General features: G+C 40.6%; 1 protein-coding gene across 8 annotated transcripts in view; it reads left to right on the top strand.

Annotated features, from left to right (window-relative positions):
* The window catches only part of TP53INP1 (tumor protein p53 inducible nuclear protein 1), a 156957-nt gene that overhangs the window by 94312 nt on the left and 44426 nt on the right, over positions 1-18219 (top strand). For all 8 annotated transcript variants that reach the window (XM_047088821.1, XM_047088826.1, XM_047088830.1 and 5 more), the window contains one exon: positions 546-699. The gene's annotated coding sequence lies outside the window, so the exon portion shown is untranslated. The remainder of the gene's footprint in view (positions 1-545; positions 700-18219) is intronic.

Genomic DNA, 18219 nt, shown 5'->3' on the forward strand with positions numbered 1-18219 from the left:
GAGTGCTGATTCACAGGGGCACATGTACCCCAATATTTATAGCAACACTTTCAACAATAACCAAATTATGGAAAGAGCCTAAATGTCCATCAATTGATGAATGGATAAAGATGAGGTTTATATATACAATGGAATACTACTTGGCAATGAGAAAGAATGAAATCATGCCATTTGCAGCAAAATGGATGGAACTGAAAGGTATTATGCTGAGTGAAATAAGTCAGTCAGAAAAGGACACATATCATGTTTTCACTCATATGTAGATCTTGAGAAACTTAACAGAAGACCATGGGGGAAGGGAAGGGGAAAACATAGTTACAAACAGAGAGGGAGGAAGGCAAACCACAAGAGACTCATAAATACAGAGAACAAACTGAGGGTGGATGGGGGAGTGGGGGAGAGGGGAAAACGGGTGATGGGCATTGAGAGGGCACTTGTTGGGATGAGCACTGGGTGTTGTATGTAAGCCAATTTGACAATAAATTATATTTTAAAAAATTAAATAACTTAATTGATTAATTTAATTTAATGCCCTGCTTCTCCAGAGAACACTGATGAAGCTTACATTGTTCCAACTATTCCGGCTCTATCTTAAATATGGTGGCGGAACTTCATTCAACTCTGTGGCCCCCATGCACCACCACCCTGAAGCTTTCAATCTGCAGACACTCTGGGAAGGGAATATCTGTTGGATGAATGGTGAGCAACTTAAATCAAACCTTCTCCCTCAGGTGTGATCATATCCAACTTCCTCACAGTTTTCTCTTCAGCTCCTTCAGAGATTTAAGAGTCCAGCTGGACAGCCAAATTGAAGCAGAAGTCTATGCCAGAATCTTGGAATCTTAGTCTAATCTCTGGATAGCCTTGGGAGAATCAGGCAAAAGGCATCTGACAAATATGCCCAAAGTGATTATGTCACCTCAGCAGTAAGAGCATTGTTCGGTGTCCTCAGTCACCTGAAAGCTCTCCTTGTTGCAGTTACGATCTGGAGAGACCAGCCGGCTGGCTGCTCAGCAGGGTGTCATCACAAAGTGGCATTACCAGGGTGAAGCACCAGAGGCTCAGGGCCTCAACTTTTCTGCATTTGATCAGAAATCTGATTGGACCTATTGTTCAAGATAGGCGTATTAGTCAAGAGTTCTCCAGAGAAACAGAACCATGAATGCCTTGTGCAGTAGGATATTAGGAGGAGATTTATCCTAGGAATTGGCTCCTGTGATTATGGAGCCTGATCTGCAAGCTGGAGAGCCAGGAAAGCTGGCAATATAGTTCTGTCTGAGTCCAAAGGCCTGAGAATGGGGGCTGGGGATAGGGGGGAATGATGGTGTTGGTCCCGGGTGAGGCAGAAATCCAACAACCAGGAGCACCAATATCTGAGGGGCAGGAAAAGAGAAATGTCTCAGCTCAAGTTGAGAGAGCAAATTTATTCTTTCTCTGCCTTATTCCATTCTTATTCCTCTACACCCTCAGTGTAGACTGGAGGATCCCCACCTCATTGGCAAGGGTGACCTTCTTTACTCAGTCTACTGATTCAAATGCTAATCTCTTCCAGAGACACCCTCACAGGCACACTCAGAAATAATGTTTTACCAGCTGTCTGGGTCTCCCTTAGCCAAATCAAGTTGATAAAATTAACCATCATAGAAGGGTGACCAAACTCTGGGAAACTAAGTCACACTCCCCCAAAACAGTTCCCAATGGGTCAGAGATTCAACCAACTGGAAATTTAGTCCTTCTACCCTAGTGAAATAAATACAGAAACTTTATGCACAAAAAGGTCAGAGGATTTTTTTTTCTTTTTTAAAAAAATTTTTAAGTTTATTTATCTATTTTGAGAGAGAGAGCAAACAGGGTAGGGAGAGAGAGACAGGAGAGAGAGAATCCCAAGCAGTCTCTGCACTGTCAGCGCAGAACCTGATGTGGGGCTTAAACTCACGAACCCTGAGATCAAAATCAAGAGCCTGACACTTGAGTCACCCAGGCACCCCAAGAATGTACAATTATTAAAGCACTGTAAGTTTTGAAACAGCCAAACTAAACAATTCAGGTCAGAATATACATGGAAAGACTGAATTATCTGAATTGTGCACCCTACTCCCTGTCATCAGATGATTATATGATTTTGCTTTACTTTGTGCTCTGTAGACACAAGCTTGCTCTTTAGAAGAAGCTTCTTGGGCACTTTGTGAAGGAAGAGCTTAGTGCTTTGAATGGTTTGTTGGGACTCCACCATCCCTTTGGTGCATTTACTTATATTTACTGAAAAATTTACTTATATCTAAATAAAAAGAAAAATGAACACATATTAGCATTTAGTATAAAACACCAAACCTGAGTTATAAACCACATTCTACATCATGTCATATTTTTCTTTTTTTATAGGTTCTATTGTGAAAATTTCCCACCATACACAAAAGTCAAGTATAATAATCCTCCATGGGCACCTGAGTGGCTCAGTTAAGCCTCTGATTCTTGATTTCAGCTCAGGTCATGATCTTACTTTTGTGGCTTTGAGCCCCCGCTTCAGGCTCTGCACTGACAGCCTACTTGAGATTCTCTCTCTCTCTCTGTCTCTGCCCCTCCCCTGCTTGTACTCTATCTCTCTCAAAATAAATAAATAACCCCCCCCCCAAAATCCCCCATGAATCTTTCACCTAACTCCAATAAGCATCTTATTTTGCCGTCTTGTTTCCTATCTCCCTCTTGGTTTGGCTAGGATATTTTAAAGTGAATCCTAGACATTAAATGTCATTTCACCCCAAAATACTTCATTATACATCTCAAAATATGACATTTTATAGTCACAGTGGCAATATCACACCTAAGGATTTTTTTTTTCTTGTAAGAAAAGGGGATTAACTATTTCAACTATTACATAGTTGGAATTTTTCTTTATAATAGGCATGTTTTACTGTTACACTAAAATGCACATTTTTAAGTTATTGCAGCACATAATTCATCTGTGAGACCAAATTTTGGTTCTGTGAGGGTAGAGACCATGTTATTTTGCCTTGACCCTGTACCTCTAGCACATAGCACAATGTCTAAGATGCTGTAGGTGCCAAATGAATTTCCAAATAAGCTTCTTTACTCTTGTCATTCTATTCTAATTTAAAAAGTGTTCACAGTCATATAAATTAGGGAAAGGCTGTTTAGTCAACAGAGTCTTTAGACACTATAGTCCATAGTTTCCCAACTTGCAGATAGTGTCTATTAGTGGTTTGTGAAATTAGTGCAGTGAATCACAGCTGGCATAAAAAAAAAAAAAAGAATAGAATTCAGTAGGAAAAAAAAACAGTACACTTAATGAGGATATTGTTTCATGAAATTTTGTTTCCGTTTTGCACATGCTGTGTGGTGATGTAAAATGTATTTCTTAACTCTGGGTTGCAGTCAAAAAGTTGGAGAGCCACTGGTCAGGTCTAATTTATACACACACCCTGCTCCCCAGCCATAACAAACCACTTTCAGTTCCCTAAAATGTCATGCCAGTTTCTGCTCTAGAGGACCTGGTACTTCTTGTTTCCTTTACCTGAAACGTACTTGCCCTCCTTGTCTACCTGTGGGCCCCTGGCTTTCTCTTCAAGATGCCGCTGAAGCCTCTCCCCTGTGAACCCCTGTGATCCTTCTGAGCAGATCCAGACTCCCTACCAGGTGTTTCCCCCTCCCCTTCCACCTGGTTCATCACAGTGCTGCTCACTAGACAGGTAGTCACCTCTTCTACTAGTGTGGGTTCCTGAGAATGGGGACTTCATGGTCCTTACCTCATATGCCAGGGCCCCATACGATGGCTGTAGCACTCAGTACATGACTGTCAAATAATTACAGGGCAAAGCCTTTATAAAAACAAAGCAGTTCTTTATGTAATAAAATAGAATAGCATCCAAACTGAAGCATCCAAATTTTTCAGCAGAAAGTGAAAAAGCAAGATGCCATAAAGTGTGGATAACATGCTGCCAGTGTGTGTGTGTGTGTGTGTGTGTGTGTGTGTGTGTGTGTGTTTGGTGGCAGAGAGTAGCTTTGGAAGAATACAAAGGAAACTAAGTAACAGTGGTTGCCACCTGGGGACAGGCATAGAAAGGACACTATTTACTCTCTGCCTCTTGATTTTTGTGCTGTGTGCATGGGTTACCTGTCATGAAAATTAATTAATAAATATTCCTCCAAAATACTTTTATAAGCAGTGAATATAAGAAAGACAAGATTAAAAAAAAAGACAAGATTCATGGCTTCCAAATATCCCACATGTAGAAAGGCATAATTATTTTTTCTCGACTGATTAAAAAAAAAAAAAAAGCCTGTATTGTCTGTGACACTTAAAGATAAACCTAGACTTTTTCTGATTTACAGCAAAAAGGAGAAGTTGCCTCTCCGTCTAACTAGGACAGCCTGGGTGTAAGGGGGAGACGGGTGAATGGAATTGCAGTTGCCCAGAAATAAGCAAACCTCCAACCTTTATGGAAAACCACAGGTCCTTAGGAAAGCCTGACTAATGAACACTCAGCAATTGTCAAAGAAGGCAATGGTAACAAAGGAGAATCTAAGCTAATTTTGTAAGCATTTGGAGAATAGGGTTCTTCTTCCTGCATTCCTCTGATGGGGCTCTCCAAATTCTTCACCTCATTAAAATATTCCTTTATATAAGGCTAATTATGAGAATTAAAAGAGCTGCTTATTACAGACCTGGGTTTCTATGACAACAGTAAAATAAATGCCCAAGTGTCTGAAGCATTGAGAAAAATAATATACACTAATAATAGGTAACCCTGTGAATCCTTTTAATAAAACAACTAATTGAGAGCCAGCTACTCTACATGTTATAACAAGAACGACTGTGGAGATCTGCATACTTCTTAAAACCTAGCAAAACATCCTCTGTTAAAGTCACTGAAAGGATTCTGAGTCAAAATACATCCTACTTTAGGAGTATCATTGAGGTGTTCCAAGCATACCTGTTGTGGAAGAAAAGATAGTTTTCCCTTTTACATTACATTACAAACCTGTCTCTTGCATTTCCTCCCTCCCTCCCTCTCGCTTTCTGTTTTGTTGAAGTGCCTGCTGAAATCCTGGCAGGGGTGACCCTGGCCCCAGGTCAGGGCCTGCCCCAGAGCTGTGTGCAAAAGCAGCAGGGAACTTGCTCCCTCGTGCTGTATCTGGTTCCTCTCCTCAGCATGGAGGATGGACTCCACATGGGGAGCCCTGAGATGGGCCTTTTCGGATTAATGTTCTCAAACGCGCATTCTTTTCTGAAACAAGTTATCTTCCAGACTTATTGCAAAGCAAATGGCATGATCCTCTATATTCATTTGCTGTGGCTTCCATAACAAAGTACCCCAGACCAGGTGGCTTACACAACGAATGTTTATTTGCTCACAGCTCTGCAGCCAGCAGTCCAAGATCAGGGTGTCAGTGGGCTTGGCTTCTTCCGAAGCCCCTCTCTTTGGTGTGTGGGTGGCCATCTTCTCCTACCTGTGTTTCCCCATCATCTTCCCTTTGTGTGTGCCAGTGTCCTAACCTCCTTCCCTTATAAGGACACCAGTCATATTAGATTAGGGCCCACCCTGAAAACCTCATTTTAACTTAATTACCCCTTTAAAGACCCTGTCTCCAAATACAGTTACATCCTGAGGTTCTGGGGGTTAGGATTTCAACATACGAATTTGGGGGAGCACAGCAGGATCAGTTCATACCAACTAGCATGCTCCTTTCCAAGGTCATTTTGCTGTCCTTTCCAGTAAGGTGAGCACCACCCAATATAATTGTTGTCTTTGTAAGAGGAGAGGATTAGGACACAGATACACATAGAAGGACAAATGCCATGTGAACATGAAGACAGCCATCTACAAGCCAAGGAGAGGGGCCTCAGAAGAAACCAACCCTGCTGATACCTTGATCTTGGACTTCTGGCCTCCAGAACTGTGAGAAAATAAATTTCTGTTTAAGCCCCCTGATCTGTGGTATTTTGTTACAGTAGGCCCAGCAGACTAGTGCACTTAGACCAGAAGAATTGTTGCGGCTATAGCTTATCCGACAATCTGCCACACCCTCCAAGACCTTATGTTCCTTGTGGTCTGGAATTCTGTTGTTCTTGTGCATCATTGGCATTAAATAAATATTACGTGTTATTAAGCCTGTTTTTCAAGGCAAGAGAAGAAAGAGAAGCCAGAGAAAATGGTAAAGGATCAGAGAAATATGAGGGAACTAGAAGAATGTGTCACAGAAGCCAAAGAAAAAGAGAATCTTGGCAAGAGATCTTTGGAAATCTCAAGAAGGATGAGGGCTGGGAAATGGCCATCGGATTTGAAAATTGGTAATTGACACACCAAATAGTTTGCAGCGTGAGAGGGGCTGAGATGGGTGGCAGGGAAGAAATTCACCAAGGAGAATTTTACATTTTTACCATATATTTCTACTGCTTGATATGTTTTACATTAAGTGTATATCTACATGTAAATTTTTTCTTAACATATAATCATTTTAATTTTTTTTTAATTTTTTTTCAAGAGAGAGTGCACATGTAGGCACATGAGCTAGGGAGGGGTAGAAGGAGAGAGAGAAAGAGAGAGAGAATCTTAAGCTGACTCCACACCAAGTGTAGAGCCTGAATATTTAACTGAGCAACCCAGGCGCCCCTCTCCCATATAATTTTTAAAGAAAGAAAATGAAGTCCTCTCTGGGCCCTCTACCCCTACCTTTTGGAAGTACAGACTTCCAGGAGTTTAGTGCACATTCTTATACATTGCTGGGGAGTGCAAAATGGAAGAACCCCATTGGAGGGCAATTTGGCAATAAAAAAAAAAATCAAAATTATAAATGCAGTTAACTACACTTTAATAAAGTTGTTTAAAAAACATTACAAATGCATAAATCCTTTACACACACACATACAAAATGGCACTATGTACAAGGATATTCACTACAGCTTTATGATAGGAAGTCGGAAATAATCCAAGTGTCTTCCAATAAGGGACAGTTAAATAAACTGTGCTACAGACACACAATGGAATCTTATCCTGCTGTTTAAAAAAAAAAAATGAGGAAGCTCTTCTTGTACTGATATGGAAAGATTTCCAAGATAGATTAAATGAAAAAAATAAGATACAGAACAGTTGTATGCTCCTTTTATGCAAGTAAGTAGGCAAAAGAAGAATACATTTATAAGTATACAAATAATATATGTATTTTTAAATTTGCTTATATTTGCATAAATAAACTCCAAAGGGATAAGAAGCAAATAGAATTGGTTACCTGGAGAGAAGGGTGTAGATAGGAACAGAGGATCATCCTAGATTATTTTCCCATTTATATACAATGTTATTAGATCCTTATAACAAATCTAAGGCAAGTATTATTATCCCCATTTTACAGATGAAGATTAGAAAAACTAAGTCACTTGTCCTATTTATCAGTTTAGGCAGCTGGTAAACAAGGAGCCTGATTCCAGTCTAGCTCTGCCTGGCTCCAAAGTCCATGCTGTAACATCGTTCAAACTGTTCCCCAAATAAACACAGGCCCCTGGTCTTCAGATTTATGATCTAAAATAAATGACATCAAAGGCAGAATAATCAAAAGTAATAGCCAAACATATTTTAACATGTTTATGCAAATACAAGGGGCTAGAGATTGGGAGATGTTTTTTTATTAGAGGGGCTGGTTTTACTGGTGGTTTGTGTTTGTTTATTTGTTCCTTTGTTGGCTTCCTGGCTTTTTAGATGTCTGGTTTGGAAGCAATAAGTGGAGGAGGGGATGGAAAGATGATCTACTTTATGTGGTATATACGGTTCCCTTAGGCAAATAATTTTTTTGAAGCTTTTGAAGTTTTGCATTTGTGCTGTTTAGCTCCTGTACATGTGGTCCAAGAAAGCCTGGAGATAAAGGAAGGGAAATAAAAGGTGAAGAAAAGTCCCTTCCTGGTTAAGACTTCTGCTATCACTGCTACAAGTCTTCTGGGTAGAAAGGACTTACTGTCTGAGCATAAATGGAAAAGTCTGGAGTTCATCCAATGACAAGAAGGTTTTGGCTCCCAGTTAAGTTATACTGAGTGTTCTAGATCTTTCCTTAACTAATTGTGTCCTTTTTTCCATGTCATAAGGAAATCTCTCTTAGGCCAGAATCCTTTTCTAAATGGAAATATCCAAGCCTTGAATGAAGTAGCTCTTACTCTGAGTAGTTCACATCCTGAAGTCCATTGGTTACATATTCATGGTTGTTATTTATGTGTAAGACCTGAGTGGTCCTTCAGAGGGGTTCTAATTAGAACTCTCTGAATGGCAAGGATTTTTTTTCAAGTTTAGTGAAAAAGAGGGGAACCTTCAGAACCCATAGTAGAAAGTGGAGTGTTCTCCATGTCTCAGTTCTCTGACAAAGATGGAATAATAGAGTAGTCGCTTCTTCCTGAGGTGACTCCTGTCCCCACTGCAGTGACTTACAATGCAAGGACCACACAAAATTGTTGCCCTAGTTCCAAACTACCTTATGAATACTTTGCCTTTGTCTTGCAGCAAAGCTGACATCCGGGCTTGGCCCACGGGCCTTTGGTACTCCCAGCATGACTAGACCACACCTTGTGGTGCTTTTGTTCTGGAGACCAGCCTCTCCTTGGCTCATGACAACTAATAGAAGATAAAGCAATCTTAGCTATGACACTGCTAAAGTCAATGTAGGGTAAAACTTTCCTTCTTTATGGTCTTAAGGGGAAATAAGAACCACTGTGATCTGCAACACTTGAAAGAGACTTAGCACTCCCTTGGTAATGGATTAAGTATGACACCCAGATCCCCACCCCCCCCCCCCCCCGCCCCTTCCACTGTCAGCATCAAAGCAAAAATCTGAATGTGTTGGCTGGTGAAATGGTTTATTGGCTGGGCAGTGTCTCACTGTTTTCATTCAGGGACCCTCAGTTCATTAATTTCACTACTTACTCATTCATTGCTCATTTTCTCATTCATTCGTATGTATTGAGCCAGACGTTGTATTAAGCACTGCGCTTGCAACAGAACAAGACAGAGAAGCAATCCCTGACCTCAAGGAGCTTATGGTCCAGCTGTAGTTCTCTCCCTCACCACTCCCAAACTTCAAACTGCTCCCTCTTATCTGATCTTCAGGCTTCAGAGCCAGAGCTCTGTCTCTCAATCGGCATGAGTGCCAGTTGTCACTGGAGAGCCCTTAGCCTATCAGCTTCCAGCTGAAGGAAGTAGTGAAGTCTAAAAATAATCAGCATTATATAGTTTGAAATACCTTTCTTATTTGGAAAACAACTCATTTGAGCCTCACCACATATTTGAGCTGGGTGGAAATTTCTTTCTTTCTTTCTTTCTTCCTTCCTTCCTTCCTTCCTTCCTTCCTTCCTTCCTTCCTTCCTTTAAATAACAGCCTTATTGAGACATAATTCACATACCATACAACTTAACATTTAAAGTATGCAATTCAGTGGCTTTTATTTTTGTAATGTTTATTTATTTTTGAGAGAGAGAGAGAGAGAACAAGCCGGGGAGGGGCAGAGAGACAGGGAGAAGCAGGCTCTGTGCTGAAAGCAGAAACCCCTATGCAGGGCTCAAATCTGAATTGTGAGATTATGACCTGAGCCCAAGTTGGACACTTTAACCAACTGAGCCACCCAGGCGCCTCATCATTAGCCATTTTAAAGTGTACATTTAGTACACTTTAAAGTCAGTAACATTTAGGGGTGCCTGGGTGGCTCAGTCGGTTAAGCCTCCAACTTCAGCTCAGGTCATGCATGATCTCACAGTCTGTGAGTTCGAGCCCCGCGTTGGGCTCTGTGCTGACAGCTCAGAGCCTGGAGCCTGTTCCAGATTCTGTGTCTCCCTCTTTCTCTGCCCCTTCCCTTCTCATGCTCTGTCTCTCTGTCTCAAAAATAAATAAAAACATTTAAAAAAATAATAAAGTCAGTAACATTTAGGGTTTTCACAGTATTGTATAAACAACACCTCTCTGTAGTTTCAAAACTTTTTCATTATTCCAGAACTCCTGTACCCATTAAATAATCACACCCCATTTCCTCCTATCCTTAACCCCTTGCAACCTCTAATCTGCTTCCTATCTGTATGGATTTGTCTATTCTACATATTCTTAAAAAGGAATCATAAAATATGACCTTTTGTGTCTTGCTTCTCTCACCTAGCATCATGTTTTCATGGCCCATGCATGTTGTAGCATGTGTCAGTACTTTATTCCCTTTTATGGCTGAATGATATTCCATTATGTTGATATTTCATATTTATTTATCCATTAATTAATACTTCATTTTATACTTTGGAGTATTTCATTTTATATGTGAAGAAACTAATGCAGATAATTGGCTGGATCGTTCAAAGCCAGGTTTCATGGCTCCCAATCCAGTGCTCATTCCAGAAAATCCACTAGGTCCCATAACTTAAAAGTACATGTTCATTTCTATCTAAAACATATTTATCAATCAGATTGTGCAATAGGGAATGAAGCTAAGAAATGCAACATAGATTCTAGGACCATCACCTCAGCAGCCTCCTCACTATTTGCTATTGCCTTTTACAGGTTTTTCCCAATTTCCAGGGAAAAAAGAAAAGTCAATAAAAAAATGGTCCTTTGCCGAACATAGTTCTCACTCTTGCCCCTGTCCCTTTCTCTGATTCTATGTCTCTCTTTTATGTTGTTGTCTGTGAACAAGCCATAGGTCATTAGAATGGGCCCGTGAGAGCTAAGACTGAGAAAAAAGTTCCTGATTAAAAAGAAGTACATCAGAGGTCAACAGCCATCATCATTCAACTTCAGTTGTCAAGGCACAGGCTCCAGAATCCACAGGCCACATACGCAAATGTTAAGAAATTCATCCCAATTACTCTTGTCTACCCAATAGTTTTATACACTTAGATGAGGCACTTGGTGGGGAGATATTGTAGTGGAGGCTACTACATTATAATAATTATTTCTGTATATGGAGATTTTATTCAGTTTTAAAAGAAAACAACTTAAGACCCTATAACAAAGCAAATCTGTCCAGCTTTAGATCAAATTCCAAGAGTAGCCAACTTCTGTTTTTCAGTAGCTTGGCCAGAGCATCTGGCCTTAATGAGCTCCACTGACATTTCTTCATCCCATATAGTGTAAAACAAAACCAATCCAGACTCCTTGATAAGCTTTACATGAGTTTTACAAATGGTTTCTCTAATGGTAAGCCAAAATCATTTTTTGTATTCTCTCCAGATAACTTTACTGTAACATACAGTAATGTGAGTCTTCTGTAAACTGTCAACCAACGCTCTATGATATAAAAATCAATATACTGTATATGCAAGTGAAACAGTGCATAGATTCTAACCTGGACCTACTAGGAAAACAGTCTCAATACATTAATCACAACACTGTGATCTGTTCAGGCTGCTATAAAGTACATCATAGACTGGGTGGTTTATAAACAACAGAAATTTCTCACTGTTCTGGAGTCAGAGAAGTCCAAGATCAAGGTGCTGACAGATTCAGCGTCTGGTGAGGACTCACTCCCTAGTTCGTAGACCGCCATCTTCTCACTGTGTCCTCAGACAGCAGATGATAGGGCAAGAGAGCTCTCTGGGGTCTCTTTTGTAAAGGCACTGATCCCATTCATGAGGGTTTCATCTTCATGACCTAATCACATTCCAAAGGCACCATCTCCAAAAGCCATCATATTAGGGATTAGGATTTCAACATATGAATTTGGGGGGGACACAAATATCCGGTCTATAGCATATAGTAAGGCTAATAACGTTGAATAAATTAACTCAGAAACATCACAATTAAATACCAGCGTAGTAAGCCAGGCTAAGAGAAGGAGGCTGATATAAACAAGAAAATGTCAGAATTTACTGTGCAGAATACCAAATTGATGTTTCAAGCCCAGTGAGTTTTTTGCAGTTCATCTCTCATTTCCCCTCCGTCTCCAGCTTTCCTCTCTTGGGGTTTCCTATTCCAGGACTCGGTTAGCTAGCCAGATTAAATCTGGGTACATCTGCCAGCGGGGAACTATTCCAGTCAATAGTGACTGCTGCTCCTCTTATGAATATTTGTGTGCTAAGAACTAATTCTAAACATATTCTAATTCCAGTGCACCTCCTATTCTAATGGTTTGCTCTGTCCTGGCGTGGCTGGAGACATAACGAGACCCACAAATCAGCTCTTGGACAGCAGACCTCCTTCAGGGCAGGAAGCTCCAAGGGAGAGGAGTGAGTGTATGTCTAAAATGAAAAACCTGGTCTTTCCCTCCTGTTGTGGGAGGGGGGAAACCCTCAGTTCAGTCTGTCTCCTGAGTGTTTCTTTTACTACTCACACAAAACACTTCACTTCTGACACTTCTGGTCACCAAATGTGTGGGGGGAGGAGTTCCCCCACAACAACAAGCAAGTCTCCAGCACCAGCTGGATGTCTTACAATTTGACTCAATCCTGACACTATCTAGCCAGAGACACACCCTCATTTCAGATGCCAGTTGTTAAGCCCAGGTTATTACCTGTGCTTCTGAACTACTACTGATAGGAGGTTCCAGTGACCCCCTCCTTGGGGTTGGTTAATTTGCTAGAGCAGCTCACAGAACTCAGGGAAACCCTTACATTTACCAGTTTATTGAGGGATATGATAAAGTATACAGATGAACAGCCAGATAAAGAGATACATAAGGCAAGATCTGGGAGGATCCTGTGCACAGGAACTTTTGTCTCCATGGAGTTGTGGTGCAAAATCATCCTCCCGGGATGGATGTGTTCACCAGCCTGGAACCTCTCTGAACCCCACCCCCACCCCCAGTACTATTGGGATTTTTTTGGAGGCTTCATCGCCTAGGCATGATGAGTCATTAACTCCGTTTTCAGCCCTTCTCCCTTTTCAAAAGAATGGGGGAGGGGAGCAGAGCTGAAAATTCCAAACTTCTAATCATGGCTCGGTGTTTCTGGTGACCAGCCCTCAACCTGGAGGCACCCAGGGTTGCCTTCTTAGAATAAAAGACACTCCTATCACCCAGGAAATTGTAAGGATTTCAGGAGCCCTGTGTCAGGAACCAAGAGCAGAGATCAGTGTATAGTTTTTATTATCTCACAATGTCCTACTATAATGTCTGAAAGAGACTAGGAGCAAAACATCAAGGCATATTAATACAGTACTAGGAAGAATGCATCTCTGATTTGCTTGTTCATCTGTAAGGGCGAACAAACCGAGAATAACCAGTACAAGTTGAAGAATACTGCATATAGTATGATTACATTGGCTTAAAATTTCAAAACTATATGTCCCCAGGAATATATCCAAATTTAGAAATACAGTAAAGAAATACATCAGAATGTAAACACCATCCTGGATAGTTGTTACCCCTAGGTGACAAAGAAGCAGTGCTTTCAGGGAAAGGCAAAGGAACTCAATGGTATCAGGAGTTTAATTTCTGAAGCTGAGTGATGGGTACAGGAGTGTTAGGAGCACCATCTGTTCACAATGGAGTTCCTTTTTTTTTTTTTAGTTTGTCAGTTTTAACGATTAACAAAGTAAATGTTGAGAGACACCACCACATAAATGAGAACTCTTTCTAGTCCTCAATTTGTTTCATGTGCCCAGTTAGTCTTTTTTTTTTTTTTTTTTTTTTTTTTTGAGAGAGTGTGTGCATGCATGCAAGCAGAAGGGCAAAGAGAGAGGCCAAGACAAAATCCCAAGCAGACTTCTTTCTGTCAGCATAGAGCTTGGCACGGGGCTTGATCCCATGAACCTGAGCCAGATGTTTAACCAACTAAGCCACCAGGCGCCCCAGCATCTTTTCTTAATTGTGGTAAAATATACATAAGATTTACCATTTTAACCACACAGGTGTTCTTTTAATGATACTGGCTCACATGTGACAGGTGAATATCAACATGACACAGAAATGCAGTTGGTTCATACACAACTTTTCCAGTATGTTAGTATTTTGAAATGATCAGGGCAAACCTTCTCACAAAGAGGAAGTGTTCATCATATTTGAGGACCCCAAGGAAAGAGCTGAAAATCCCACATCAGTGCCTTCCTTGAGTGGATATAGGGGCTGGTTTTGTGGCTTCAAGAACCTCTGCATTTTCCACTACCTGAAGCCGTCTGGGGAAGTTGGCAGTGCAGATGGCAAATTATGAAGACCCTTCTTATGTTTAAATAAAGTGATTCAAGAAAGTTAGACTGTATTTTTTATAAGTTTTTAAATTTATTTTGAGAGAGAGAGAGCAAGCAGAGGAGGAACAGAGAGAGGGAGCGAGAGAATCCCCAGCAGGTTCTGTGCAGTCAGCGCAGAACCCAACACGGGCCTTGAACCCACAGACCCCAAGATCTTGACCTGAGCTGAAATCAAGAGTTGGACGCCTAACCAATTGAACCCCAAGAAAACTAGATTGTATTTTTAATTATGGTGATGAGCATCTCTTTTGGAAGCAAATGCCTTTAAGGACCCTCATCTCTAGTTGTAAAAATACAACTAGATTGTATTTTTAATTATGGTGATGAGCATCTGCTTTGGAAGCAAATGCCTTTAAGGAGGAAACAGGGGTGCCAGGATACAGGCTGCAAAGAAAGGCCAAGTGTTTGGTTGCAAATGCGAATGGAGAGTGAAGTGTGCTAGGATATTTATTAGGATGTTTATTTTTATTAGGGCTCTGCTTACAAACTTCGTAAGATTTTGAGTGCCTGTTCTTAACTCTGTTCTTCCCATAAGCCCTTTTATTTGTCATGCATGATTTGGCTTGGTACTAGGTTTTTCAAAACTACAGAAGAATTGTTCTTGCTGTCTACATATATTTGTATATTCTAAACAAATTTTAAAAGTAAGAAAAGGCTGTAATAAGGAGAAATAATCTAAGTAGGAGAGTAACTTCTTTTCCGTCTTCTGGGCTGATGTTAACCCAGGGGCGAGGCAAATCAAAATGGCTTAAACAATAAGGAAAATGTATTATTTCATACAACATAGAGTTCCAAACATAGGGTGGCACATGTAGAGTAACATAATGATGTCTTTGAGGTCTGAGTCACTTTCCATCTTCCTCCTCTGCCACCCTTACCATCTTGGCGTTCATCCTGAACTTGTGCCTTCTGGACACAAGATGGCTGCCATAGCTTTAAAACTCAGTGTCATGTAACTGTGTTCAAAGGCAAAAAGAAGTTTTTGCTTTAGAGTCTTTTTTTTATTAGGGAGAAAACTCTTTCCAGAAGTCCACCTGCAGATTTCCTTTCAGGTTTCTTTTGCCAGAGTTGGAACACGTGGCCATCCCCTAGCTGCAAGAGAGGCTGTTTAATTTTTAGCCTTTAGAGAGGGAGGCAGCTCTACCAGCAAGGAAAACACGATGGGAATGGCTCTTGGGTTGGCAACCAGCACTGTCAGCCAAGGTAGTAGGTGACCAGTCAGGTCTATCAGCAGACATAATCAATGCTTTACTCCATGATGTCACCTTTAAGATTATTCCAGTTCTTAAATGGTCTTTTCATCACAAAGTCTGTAATGTACCACACCCTCAAATTCACCCTATGCCTTTCTGCCTCCCATCTTTTGCACATTCAGTTCCCTCAGCCTGGGCTTCTGTCTCCTTCCCCATCTGCTTTTAGACATAGAGTCCACTCTTGAAGATGCCACTCAAACACCACTGTCTCAGTAAAACCTTCCAAATAATTGGTCATTCTTTGCAACTCTTTCCTCTGGTCTCCCATAGCATGGGGAAATTCCCCGACACAAGGTCTAGCAAAGGGTCTACAAAGGCTCAACAATTCTGGCGAATTGAATTGAACTGTTTTGCCCTCTGAGCTGAAGAAGGAAATTTAATAGAAAACAAGTTTCTCTTCATATTATAGTATTTGAGGGGATTTGAGTGAAGTGATATTGCACAAAGGAGCCACCCTAAAAGTTTAACATTGTGTTTTTCTGTTTTACACTGTGCTTTAACTATAAAAATATTTCTTGCCCAAATTATTTAGGAAGTTGACCTAAAAGCAGTTGTTTTCCTCTCCCAAATTATTGGAGTGACTGTTTTCACCCTTTCAAATTCTTTAACTTATAAGCACTGGTCTTTATCGATTTTTAACCTGCTTCTCAAAATTAGTAACATGTTAATAGTTGTTCAAGTTGGATGGTAGGTGCACAGGAATTCATTACACTACTCTACATTTGTGTATGTTTAGAATTTCCAAAAGTAAAATTAAAAACTAATTGGTTCTCCATGTTTCAGAACCTTTGAAGCTTATGGTTATGTATTTAATAGAAAGTATAGTAGATATTCAAATATTACACATGGGAAATTAGTTTCCATTCAATTCAGACACAAAATCTGCAGTCTTTTTGGTAGGGTTTTCTTCTTTCCTTCCCCAGATTCAATGAGTCATGAAGCTTTATTCTTCCATTTACTTTTGGGAAAAAAGTGCCAATGCAGAGTATGAACATGTGCCAGCTCGTCAATGATGTTAAAGTTCTCACTGTTGAGGGGCACTTGGGTGGCTCAGTCAGTTAAGTGTCCGACTTCAGCTCAGGTCATGATCGTATGGTTTGTAAGATCGAGCCCCATGTCAGGCTCTGTGCTGACAGCGAGGAGTCTGCTTGGGATTCTTTCTCCCTCTCTCCCTCTCTCTCTCTGCCCCTCCGCTGTTCATCCTCCCTGTCTTGCATGCTCTCTCTCTCAAAATAAACATTTTTAAAATGTTCTTTATTGTTGATATGTACTTTTTTCTTTTGATTAGATACTTCTGTGGCCATGTTGGGTCTTTGTCAGGTGGGTTCCAAGTGCGATGGTTTCACATTTGCTTAAGTAAGCTAGAGAGCTTTCATATAAGGGAAGGGAAGAGGAGAAGGGAAAAAGAAAGAAAGAAAGAAAGAAAGAAAGAAAGAAAGAAAGAAAGAAAGAAAGAAAGAAAGAAAGAGAAAGAAAAAGGAGAGAAAGAAGGAAAGAAAAGAAAAGGAAAAGGAGAGAAAAAAGAAAAGAAAAAAAGAAAAGAGCTTTGACTCAGCTGACACCAAATTTTGGCAACAATAGTTAACCAAAGGCAAAATTAACCAAAATTCTTTTAGGTGAGATAACAACTTTACTCTTTATGTGATCTCAGTAAATGTGTCTTTCAGTTCATATAAAAGGAACTACAGAGGTTGCATTTTATCACATTTTTTTGTAGAAGATATACACAGCAGAGCTTCCTCCCTTGTTCCCTTTTTACAAAGTTCTGTCTGTCCTCCACGGCTTAGTTTAAATTCTGCCTCCTCTGTGAAACCCAAGATTGAGGTCTCTATTGTAATAAAAACAATTATTACAATCTTAGCCAACTTGTATTGAACTCTTACTATACCAGAGGCCACAAGTTGAAGAGCAATTATCTACCTACTCACCAAACTCATTTGGGAAGAATACCAAGAATAGAGTCCCAAGTCCTTCCTCTAGAGAGCCTAATTTGGTAGCTCTGAGGTGAGCCATGGAATTTCCACTTTAATAAGAACCTTCTGGTGATTCTTCAGCCCAGCTAAGTTCAGGGAACCAGGTGGAATGAATAAACCCTGGGCCCTGGACACCCTTTGGATGCAGACTGCCTGGCCTGCAGACTATGAAGATTCATTAGCTTCCTGTAAAATCCGCTGCTAAGTAGCTTTTATTGTGCTCAGGCTTCGTGTATATTCTTCTACTTAGTTCTTGCAACAACCCCATGAGAAAATTGTTATTATCTCCACTTTATAGTAGGAGAATCAAAACAGAGGCTGAGGGAGATGGTGACCTGCCCAAGATTATATTGAAAGCAGTGCCAGGAAATCCAGGTGTGCTATGTCCCGGAGCCGACTAGTGTTGTCAGAACCACAAGACTGAATGTTCACTCTCTTTCTTTATGAATCTTCTCTTTATGTGAATGAGCCTGTTAAAGTTAGAGATATAATGAGTCTTAAGTTGGTTGGCTTCTCTGTATTACTGTGGGTCACCAGTGAGTTGGGACTCTTCTCAGCTTTGCAGCCAGAATCTCAAGGTTTCCAGTTTATGCAAACTCTAGCAACTACTTGCTTAACCAAATTCATAGGAGGCTGACCAAGCACATGTAATGCTAGTATGTTCATGGACAACGGGAGGGCACCTACCTGAATATCAACCCAGTCAAGGGACTAAATCACAGGGTAAAAAGAAGATAGTTGGGTAAATCTGGAATCAGAAATAGGAGTGGGATGCCATGCGGCAATATTTTCATCATGCTAGGTTAAGCAAACAAATGACTGTTTCTGCATGGAAGGGA

Source organism: Lynx rufus, unplaced genomic scaffold (genome assembly GCF_022079265.1).
Source record: "Lynx rufus isolate CCGP_SWC_20201006 ecotype Redwood Valley unplaced genomic scaffold, mLynRuf1.p SCAF_26, whole genome shotgun sequence".
In the NCBI taxonomy this organism is placed as follows: domain Eukaryota; kingdom Metazoa; phylum Chordata; class Mammalia; order Carnivora; family Felidae; genus Lynx; species Lynx rufus.